Here is a 12128-nt window from a genome sequence, read left to right on the forward strand (position 1 = left end):
GTACGTACGTACGTACGTACTACGTACGTACGTACCGTACCGTACGTACGTACGTACTACTACTACTACTACTCTACTACTCGTACGTACGTCTCTCTCTCTCTCTCTCTCTCTCTCTCTCTCTCTCTCTCTCTCTCTCTCTCTCTCTCTCTCTCTCTCTCTCTCTCTTCTCTCTCTCTCTCTCTCTCTTTCTCTCTCTCTCTCTTTCTCTGTCTTGTTTTCCTCTCAATGTGCACGCCTGTGTATAATACACGTCCTCGTCGAATAGGTTCTAGTCGCGGCTCCCCGTCGTGACTGTAAATCCGGGGGTAAGATGCGACTAATTGAACGCGTGTTTGATAAAGGATGGAGTTCCTCGTAGCGCTGATTCACGTTAGTCATCCTGCAAATGAGCATAGCTTTGGGCGTAATCCGTTATCTTGATTACGATGTGCAGATGGTTTGGCAATAGTTTATTTTGGGCGATTTCCATTTGGTGACACAAGTCGATACAAGTGTCATTCTAACTTCGTTACTCCCTGAATGTCAAAAAAGATAAAATGACGTTTGTGTTGACTTGTGTCACTAAATAGAAAGCACTTTTTCTATCACTCGATTACAGTAGCATGTAAATGTTAGCCTATATATACAGTACATATAATACAAGTACATATAATACCTCTTAAAATAGTTAGTTGTTTGCAATTTCAGTGTTGTGCAGTATTTTCGGTAATGCACCGCACGTAACGCGGTTTGAACAGATAATATCTTTACCAAAGTTGAAGAAGAACGTCTACGTGGCTATATTGTGAAATAATTCCGAAACCACCGGCGTCCCAATTACACTCCACCGCTTACGGTTCTCGCGCGTAACGCTAATTAAGCGCTGCTCTCTAATAATTCCGAGATGTGAATCGTATTTTTTCTCCTCGACGAATTAAATATTTCGACGAGCACTTCGATAACCGTAGAGCCAGCGCGTCTCTCGGATTCCATTACGATCTCCGTAGAGTATCTCAGTTTCCTGCCAGACGATGTCGCGGCTCTGAGATGGAAAAGAAACAAAACAAATGAGAAATTTACTCGGCATAAATGGCCGAGAGTCCTGAAAATGGCGGGAAATTTACTTAGTACCTCCTTTTCGAGCGATTCAATTGCGTAACATTCCTGGGAACAAACCAGAACCCCGTTTCTCTTGAAATTTCAGAAGTACGAAGAACCGACCGCGCTTCTTTCCCTCTCTTTTCCTTAGCCGACTCGCCTCGCTCGTCTTTCCCCATCTCTTCTTCATTCTTTGAGCTTCTCTCGCTCTCACCTGCTTTTCCTCTCGTTTCCGCGCTTTTCTCACTTGTAGCGCTCACTTTCCGAATCACGATGCGTATCTCCGTCTGCGGGATTTAATTCGAGGAAATATCTCGGGCTCGCGAACGTGTTGCACTCTTTTCCGGTGCACGATTTCCTACATGGCAGTTAAAAATGTTCCATGGACGCGCATCTTGTGTTGCATTGATTATTGATACTTTAAAGTACATCCATACTCAAGGATAAAAAGTCCATAGACTCGTTCGTTACTGTGTAAACATTTATATCTCAAATTCAAGCAAACGTTACAACATTACATAAATTTGAAATCGTAAATTTATGCAGTTATTGCGTCGTAATGCGAAAGCGTAATTCGACAATCGAGAGATCTTTCGGAAAATTTATACAAGTTTCGCGCGATTTTGATTTGTAACTTTATAATCACGGTGAGTATACATTCGCGTTTTAATTAAAACAGGTATTGTTAGCGTCGTTAAGCCGACTGTTCGTCCCCAGTTTGTGCGAGCGCGAGGACGAGTCGATTCCAGGGGCGTAAGCAGCTTCGTCTCTCCAACTACGTTAACGAATAATGTCGAGTCCAAGCGGTCATTAATGGAAAGTGGTATAAGCGGCGGATGATAGAGCGCGCATGGTAAACGACACATTCATAACGTGCCATGGTTAACTCGCCGAGAGGAAACTTTTAATTACGCTTTCTTCATCGGATGAATACGCGCCACTTAATTATAACTTCGTCACGGTTACTTAGTTAAGCCAACTTGCGAAAGGATCTTAATACTGCCCCCTCCCTTCCCTTTAAAAAAAAAAAGAAAATACAAAACGTCATTTTTCTCTACGCGTTACGTTCTTCGGATATGGTTCATCGTCCATCTTACTCTTCATTATTTACCACAGGTCGTGATAATAAAGTACAGTAAATTTAACCGAGATATATAAATATATATATAGTGTCTCGTAAGTCTAAATAAAATCGAATAAACAACACATACGAATACATAGTGGTCAAAGTAATGGTAAAGAGAAATTCGCGATTGATGTTACATAATAGATAGAAATTTGCACGAGTGCGAGCGCGCACGCAATGCACGCATTAGTCAGGGAGAGCACAAGTTATCTCTTATCACGATCCATTCATAATTCGGCATTAAAGCGTACCCGGTCGTCGCACAGATTTAACTGGCTGTAAGCACTGCGGCATCAAGCCACTGTAACTGCAGCTGCACCAAAACGCCCGTGGTAGGAAGCAAGCCTATCCGCGCGCGCAGTACTTCTATCGGGATCGTACGCCTGCATGTCCATTGCACACCATGCACTATCATACACGTCGGTGCACGAACAAATAGCGCCCGTTTCTGAAACAGATGCAAACGCTCAGGCACGAATGCCGCTGCGAGCGTATTCACGACTGTTGGCGTGCAATTCGCTTAATATATTGACCACGAAGTGTCGTATCACAAATTTGGAAGATATTAACAACCGCCATGTACAACCGCCAACGTGATTCAATGATAATTGAAGCTCTTAGAGTATAACAAAGCGCTCATTTGCTTCGTCAACACGACAAATCGTAGTAATAGGATCGGATATGTAAAATTGAACGAGAGAAAGGCAATTTTGATTTAAGATTACGTCCAGAATAAATCACATTCATTTTTTTACATTTACAGAATAAATCATGTACGTTATAAAAAAAAAGAATGATAAACGCTTAATCAACGCTCTGTTAGACGTTTATCAAAAAGAGTAATTCCATCCAGAAAATATATATTCAATAATATCTTTTTTTTTGCATAGTTCGCATTAACGCGTTCAATAATATAATGTACTTCGATGACAATTCTCGCGATTGCTAGTAACATACGGTCGATATTCACATGATCTTCGGTGAGACCCGACACGATAGCGGTCGGAGGGACCAATAGTTAATGTACTCGTGCAGAGATAACCGATGACCCAGTTCGACGAGCTACGACTATAACAGGGACCTGGATATCGTCTGTATCGACAATCGTGATTGGATACAGAGATTCGTCCTCGTATATGCCGGCATATAGCCAGGTTCCCAGCATTGCCAGCCATCAGATCTCCAGATGTGCATTGATTTCTCCAGTTCGAACGTATCGTATTGTATATAACTTTACCGCTGCACCTGCCGTCGCCGCCGCCACATCGTCGTCATTACACTCCGAGAGAGAACTGTTAGATTATCGTCATTAAGGATAAGGAGAATATAGTTTACTTGCAACCTATCTCCAACCATATCTAGCTGAGAGATTCTCTCAATAAGAAAACAAACGTGATATCGCACAGTCTCTTGCTTTGAACTCTGAGTAAAACAAATAAGATCCCGCGGATCTCGCGACGTGATCAAAGATTGAGAGACAGAGTATTGGCTTCGATATCTCGTTTCGTCAACTATTTCACTGAATAAGATGCTTCGAAAAGAAGCTTCTACTTCCGAACGTTTTTTGTTTTTATTGATAGCCAAAACAAAAAGTAAAAAGTTCTTTTTGAAAAATCTAATTCAATTAAATAGTCAGCGAAACGGGATATCCAAGTACACGTAATAATCGTTACAAATACTTGAATAGGGGTAAGTAAAAATAATTACGTCGATAGGCGGAATGCCAATGCAGTGACTCTGCCAAAATCAGATATCCCATCGTTGCGACGGATATATTATCTAACCAAAAAGTACACGAATAAAGAACAAGACATGTGACAGTCGAGACAAATATATTGCTACGATGTAAAAGTATAATCATGTCGTATCTATTAGCTTTATTAACTGCCACATATTTCGAGTATTAATCTTTTTCAGTTATGTTAAAATAAAAATATCAAATGGAGAGATTGCATATAGAATATCCTTCTTCGAATATGTCAGAGATATGTCGATAAATTATTAACAGGAAATGATACAATGCGATAAAGGTGCAATTTCATATGCTACTAAAATAAATAATTAGAGCGACGAATCTGTCGCTCTTATTTCAATTTATTGACTGAATTTTATAGTTTGAACAATTTATAGTTTGAACAATTTCAATTACCAGCGTTAACATTCAAACGCTGTTGACAGTGTCACATCGTGTCAATCATCGTTGATTGCGATTATACATAACCCTAATATATTATTTTTCTTCGCTGATTCCTATTTAAAAAATTCAATACGGTTAGACTAATCCAATAAATGTTTAATTAAATATGTTAATGTTTCAAGTAACACGTGAAAAATACGAACAACACGAAAAATCTGTCGTTCAACTGTCAAATTTAAGTTCCTTGCACTTTTTCATGTGTAACAGTTTTGACAATAGTGATCTTTTTTGTTGCTCAAACAGCCAGTTGCATCTCAATACTTTCACTTCATTTGAATCGGTGAATGTAAAAAGGACGAATGTAAAGAACGAGTCACATTTATCAAATTTTCCAATTTTATTAACAGAAAATTATTTTATTTTAATAAAAAAAATTAACAAAATTGCTTTTGAAAATATCAAATGGAAAATATCATTTAAATATGATATTTAATAAAATTTTTGAAATACAGGTTCCTGAAATACTCAATGTTATCATTCGCTGTTTCTTATCATATTTAGTTTTTTATTTGTTACTCGAGGTATTACGTCCGAGAACGAATTGCAGAGATATTAAAGATACTAGAAATGATTGTCGAATACGACTATTCCTCTTTTCCCGCTTTCTTTATCGACTTTGTGAAATAGTGTACGTCGTGATTTCGTCTTTTAATTTCGGCATTCGTCTTTGACGACGCGTAATCGATACGATCGGAGGCTTCAGGAAATTGCCTGTTCTCCGTAGATCTACACAACGCGTTCAAGACACACAGGAGATTTGCCATCGTAGAGAAGGCGTTTCCCTCTGGATGAGATTCAGGCTTTATCGCCTAAGAATATTAAAAGTGCCCTCGCGATCGAGAAACGGATCGGCGAATCAGGAAACGCAGGAACATCCCTTGTGCTTTAGCGTTGCTAAAACGACGGGGTTTTATCAGCCAAAGGTAGAAGAAAATTACTACGCTGCGGGCGCGGAAGAAAAACATCCCGTGCAACACGGCGAATCGAAAGATTCAACTGCTTGCACTCCGATTAATGGAAATCCCGTTTTATTCTCATTTTTTATCGAACCCGCGTGTCGCGAGAAACCGGAGAAGAAATCGTACTCGCGGCGAAAATGGTGTATATACTATCGAATTCGTTTCTCATATTAACGCTTCAGTATTACGTAATATCATAGCATTATAGTCATTAAAAAATTATAATTCATGTAAAAAAAGTGTAAAAAATTACTGTCAAGAGACGATTTAATTCTATGGCAACGTTCGCAAAACATCTCTTGCGGCGACTCGCAAAGAATGAATGAATATCGAGTCGATGCCAATGATTAATTACTCGTAATTAGTTCCTTGACACGATAGTAAACGTCAACGTTGCCAAGAGTAGTGATTCTTCGAAGCAATTTATCAGTAATTCATCTTTTTCTTTAACTTATTACCATGTCCCACGCCCACGGATCCAGCGAAGAAAGAAGGCCCGCGTGCAGGACCAATAAGAAAGATGCATGAGCACGAATATCGTGTGCGCGAGATATTCCTGAATATAAATTATGAATAATTGCGAGCGAGCTTCACGTAAAAGCGGAAGGTTGCGCCCCGTGAAGTGAATAGTTTCGTTAGGGGGCGCCAATAAATTGTTACTGAGCTTTCTGAAGCTCGTCCGCCGCCTTAATTTCGCGCATGGCGAGAAAGCGCTCCTAAAATGCTCGCCGCAAGATACGTTGCGGAACAGCACGCAAGAAAGGAGAGCAAAAGTCACTTTACTTTCTTCTCGTTTTTTTTTTTTCTTTTTTGTTTTGCGAGGATAATTCATGTCACGTGGCAAACAGGGAGACGAATGTGATGACACAACGAGGGGACGGATCAAAAATGGGTGGAGATCCAAAAATTGGACATTTCCCGGTGCGGAAGTGAGCGAGTATGAGTAATAATTCGTGATGCCGTAAAGCCCCATGTATCGTGTGCGAAGTGTACAGAGCGAATTTATTGTGTGCTTGTTATTGCTCTTTGTTAGTGAAACTGTTGAAATGTTATTGATGGCTGGGACTTGTATAACTTTGGATAACTTTGAACAAGAAATCGATTTTCCGAGTGACAAAAAATATTTGAGCCGAAATTGCGTTGCAGAAGCTCGCAGAATTTGTCTCGATTAACTCACATTCCCTATTCCGGTGAAGTTCGAAGCCGTATTTATTACTGTGCAGTGTGTCGATTTACTCGCATTAGTTGCGACTAAAGTGACTAAAGCCGGATGTAATTTATCGCGCGTACAAGTTACACGCCGATCTCTCATAGAGGAACATTAAATCGTCGTGATACGGCCGGTGCATAATATGTTAGGATCAAGAATTGTGGATTTTCTGATCAATTAACAGTTAAAGCCAAACTAAGTGTTTGTCATGGCAAGTTAAAGTTTCCGGGGGGAGGAGGATAGATAGAATTACGGTGTCCGTGATTCGTTAAGCTGAGCCATCGATATCTAGCTGATCGTTCGGCGAACAACTTTGGTGCGTCGTCCATCTTATGTACCATCCTCTTTATTTCCATCCAATGATAGCAATTCGACGTATTGACTTTTAGTGCACACAATTTTTTGGCATTGATATATAATATTACAATTGTAGTTCAGCGAATCCATCAATTCGAATATCTCTCATGTGTATCAATAAATTAAATTTTATTCGAAATAAAAAAGTCAAAGTTCTTTTATAAGAATTTTTATGAATCGTGATATTTGATTTAACTGAAAATCAAATAGATCAATCGTTTCATTTATTTGTTATGTGTATCCAAAAGAGTAACGTTGTGATATTATCGATGAAATCTACTGCTACAGGAGTCAAATGCCCAAGAGGTTACCGTTACATAAACTACGTGACTGCTTTTGTTTCTCTTTTTTGGCAGCCGTCAACAGTATTTCGTAACTTTGCATTAAATCGATATCCGATAACGGATAGTGGCCGCGAAGAGTGAAATTTTTTATTTTATTTCTATAATTTTGCTGACACCGAAGGCGGATGGCGATCGATGATGGGTAGGAGAGCAAGAAGCGCGATTGTAGGTTATCTATGGAAAATGTAATATATTCAATGATAGTAAACCGCATGGTCCAGTGGATTTAGCTTTGTGTCCTGCGGTTACGATACTGCAGATGGATTTGCTCGTATGTAACGCCCTTAGAAATTGTTCAAATATGCTTGATTGACTCACTCTGTGATTTTAATGAAGTTTACTGCAGTATCACAGTGTTATATGACATACCGATATGTATAACTTGCATGTTATTTCAAACCACAATCACGTAAGGATAATTCTTCTGTCTTTATTAATTCACATTCACAGGAACCTACTTTTTAAAAGTGAATCAGTGACTTTAATGTCACATTTAGGATAAAAGCATTAAATATGGATCAGGTACCAGTTCCGAATCACATATTATATTTATTAAATAATTATAAATTATAGTATTTTCTATCAAATATTGCATATCATAAGATTCTTTAGCATTTGTTTTATCTTTTTTAAGTGTTAGTTATTTTTTATTTATTAGCGCTACACATTTTATTGATGTCGTTAACTAATAAAACGTGACAGGTAAAAGGTTATTAAGGTATATATCCTAAAAATTCATTCAGAATATAATATCATAAGGATTACTTTATGGCTTATACAGGAGGTAGTAAATAGCACTAAATTTCGTGAAAAAAATCAATATCATGCTCAGTTGAAATTAAATCCAAAAAGAATAAAGCATTTGATGAACTACTCCACAATTAGTACATGGGATCTAAATGTGAATAATTGTCATTATTACATTTAATTAAAATTAAAACATAAATTAAAATACATTAAAATACATTAAAATTAAAATGATACTGAAATGAAATAAAATTATTCATATTTATGATCAATTATAACTATTAAATATTTTATTAATTATTTGGTACTGTTCTAGATAGAAATATGAATGTTTTTTCTGAGAGTGATTCAACTAGTGACCTTATCTTATAACTGATGTAATCATTAGCTTTATATTTACTGTTTTTCAGTAATTATATTTATTGTTTTTTCAGTAATAATACACTGATTCACTTTTTCCTACAAGTGAATCCGCAGAAAATCATAACCTCTAAAAGTGAATCAGTGTATTATCACTAAAAAAACAATAAATATTCGCTGATGATGCATCAATTATAAGTGTAGCACTGAAGTCAATAATAATATACTGATTTACTTTCAGAAAGCATTAGAGCTTCATTTTACAATTATAGAAAAATGATTAATGTATTATATTGAGATTTAACAAATTTCTTCGTCATGATTGTTCTCCAGATGGATAATCATTATTCATTACATCTTTCCCGTAATTTTTCTTGACGATTGCCTGCAATATCGATCAATGTGGAACATCTTCTTCTTTCCCCCTCGAGTACGATTGAACAGGTCTTTCTTCTTATTTCTGAGACCTCAGAATAAATGCTTCAGATTACGCGACCGCTATCTACGGGCTATTACGGATGAAAGAATTACGATTTCTACGAGATGACGCGTAAAGTCCTGTTGCGAAAGATCTATTATGGTAACAGAAGTAACAGAATCATCGTCGGGGAGAACCGGAGGGTAGTTATCTGACTATTCTGCATACGTCACAGTACGCGATTTATTTTTCAAATCGAAAGTATTGAAAAATTTATGACTCGCCTTATCTGCGCACCATAAAAGTACCGAGAGAATAAAATGTCGCGTATTATCTGGGGAAGTTATTTTATTCCACGATGCCGACATCTCGCGGGTCGCTACGATCGCTGCAAATTTATTTGCATAGAGTCGAAAAGAGAGAAAAAGAGCGCGAAGGGAAAAGATCGCGTTACACGCCCTCAGCACCGCTCCTGATACTGCTAACGATGAAAGGAAACAGATTCTCGTCTGCACGTCTCGTGAAGAAGTTTGCAAAAGTCGAAGGAATAGAATTCCTTTAAATCGTTCGTACTGAACACGCACGTCGCTAAAGGGATTTAATATATGAGAACATCGTTTTTCATGCAAATCCCTGAAGTTACGTACGACGTACCGTCGCAGCCCGACGCAGGATTGCGGCATAACGTATAATACGTGATCGTAAATAAGACATTTCTACTATATTCTGTTAGAATATAGTAGAAATGAAATCATAAAAAAACCGCGATAAACAGAACGGTCGGCAGTTTTATTTCACAAAACATGCGTAGCCGATACACATAACATGCGTATTGCCGATTTCCGTGTTACCGGAGTGATCAGATAGATAATATTCTCGCGAGCAGAACACAATAGATGTAAAAATCGTCTAGTAATGTTAATCGATTGCATTCAAAATCATCTCTTCATACCGATAGATGCGTTGAATTTTTATTCTTTATCCATTGAAAAATGCATACGATTTGAAATGTGAGAGAAAAACAAAATATTACTAACACTAATTGACATGCAATCCTTAATACTTACAGTATTGCATCTTTCATAATTCCGATGATTAATAAATGATAATTTTAGGTTAATAATAATTAATTAATATTCCAATAATTAATGAATTATTAATTATTTAAAATTATCGTTTATTAGTCATTGAAATTATAAACATAATAGTCAATATTATAATTGATAGCATATAGAGATCATCAGTATTTAATAATAAATAACTTCCAATTATATATGTGTAACAAATTTATCTTCAAGGAATAGAACGTGCATTAAGAATTTAATTGAAAACAATAAAGGAAATCGCCGCCTAGTATACCACAAATAATAGAACAATTTCGAGTCCGTTTCGATTATAAAATATTTAAAAGCCCATCTTGCGTTATATATCCTATCACGACCATTTCTCCATTTTCTTCGTTTACACGAATAGCGGCTGTCGCAATTCGCTTGTCTACTATCTCGCATTCCACCCTCCTCATACCTCGTACCTAAGGTACCCTGTCTTTTTCCGCTTTCCATTCCTCCTCCGGTGCTGAGTCAACTAAAACAACCTGGCAATTACTCTCCGAGGATCGTTACAACCTAGAAAACAATCTTGCCGCTTGTACGTAGACGAGGATGCAGTTCGGCGACGCGACCGAATCGGCGCGGTGCGAGCTCGACTTAATTTTAGACACGATCGTAATTTTCGAGTCCGTGCCGTAGTTATCGTCGCGCGAAACGAAGATGCCGCGACGAGACGCCACCATAGTCGTAATGACGAATGTTTCATTAGTCGCGTACACGATGAACATCATGCGGACCTGCGAAAGAATTTTTCATCGAGTTTATCGATCGTTAAAATTTTAAACCTCCTTCACCCGGTCTTTACTTTTGAAGTCTCACTTATTTCTCTTTACGTTCTTTTAAACTTACATCTACGAACTCATAGCTCGTCAGTTATGATGCATTACGATCTTTCTTTCGACTTATCGTCCTGCAAGCGATAAAAAAGATACCACGTACGTTCCGATATGATCTTAAAAAACATCTTTTTCTCTCTCTCTCTCACTATTTTAAATATTATATGTTTATACAATATTTGTAGATCTCGAAAGAAGAGATGTGAGATATTTGTATGTACATGGAGATGACGGCGAGACGGCATAAATGAAATTATATATTATATATTGATCGCGATATAATGTAATGCACGTTCTCGCGTAAAATGTATGTTTCTCTATTTGAAATGCAATATCGGCAGAGGGTCGTTATAATCTAGCAATGTATAATCCAATACCAATAGGATGGTCCAATAACGAGCCAATAACCCTCCAGCTTACTACTCACGAAGTGCTATGAAATTAGCATAGATTGTTGTGGTACGAAGATCAGCATCGCGTATATGATGTGTTTGTGGTAAACGCCACGAAGGAAGATCTAGAATAAATATTTACTCATGTTGTAAAAGCCTATGTGAATATGCATCGTCCATCAGGGACGACGTATCGAATACGAGCGCGCTGTATATTTCGTGAAATTTTAGGTACGCAGTAAAAGTCCCCCACCGTCCATTTCGTTGAAAGCTTTTTATTAAATCGAAAACTCTTTTCTACAATTTTCTACGATCATGAACAAAAATTCCAATTAGGTTATCCATTGTGATATAAAATCTGCCAGTGACGTACGATGCATAATACATTAGATTACTCGCGATGCAGAAATGAGCGCCTTTGTTAGCAACAATTGTGTAAAGTTTATTGCCGACAATGTGCAGTGTACGTGCCTGGGTCATTCAACATTTTATACGAAATTAGGCTCTGTTTGACGCATAATAACGTGCCGTTTGCGTTTTCTATATGCGAAGGTGGATTCATTGGTAGCACATACGGAGTACGACGGTCGTCCCAGTAGATTGTATGAATGTCCCAGATAGCACCCACAGGCTAATATTCGCAGCTCCGAATTTATCGCTAGAGCGGAGGTCCGTCGGGATTGTCACGAGTCCGGCAACTTTATTTTCGCCGTTTGTGAGTTTGGCTTTTCGTATCTATTACGGCGATGCGGTACGGCCCCCAGGAAAATGAGCGACCCGGAGGAACTTTCCTGTTGGGATATCCCGTGGGATGTTGGGTTGCTGGAATGAGAGCGAGAGAAAGTATGTGTACGTATGTATTGTAAGAGAAAGAGAGAGAGAGAGAGAGAGAGAGAGAGACGCAGAGAAAGAAAGGAGGATAGTGACGTAGATAGTACGACGTCGTTGTTAACGTAAAGAAGGAACGGACCGGTCGTTCGTCGACGTACGACG

At 38.1% G+C, this 12128-nt stretch overlaps 1 protein-coding gene across 1 annotated transcript in view; it reads left to right on the top strand.

Annotated features, from left to right (window-relative positions):
* The window catches only part of LOC105626516 (tyrosine-protein phosphatase 99A-like), a 177195-nt gene that overhangs the window by 473 nt on the left and 164594 nt on the right, over positions 1-12128 (top strand). The window lies entirely within an intron of this gene.

Source organism: Atta cephalotes (assembly GCF_000143395.1).
Source record: "Atta cephalotes unplaced genomic scaffold scaffold00005, whole genome shotgun sequence".
NCBI classification, from domain to species: Eukaryota; Metazoa; Arthropoda; class Insecta; order Hymenoptera; family Formicidae; genus Atta; species Atta cephalotes.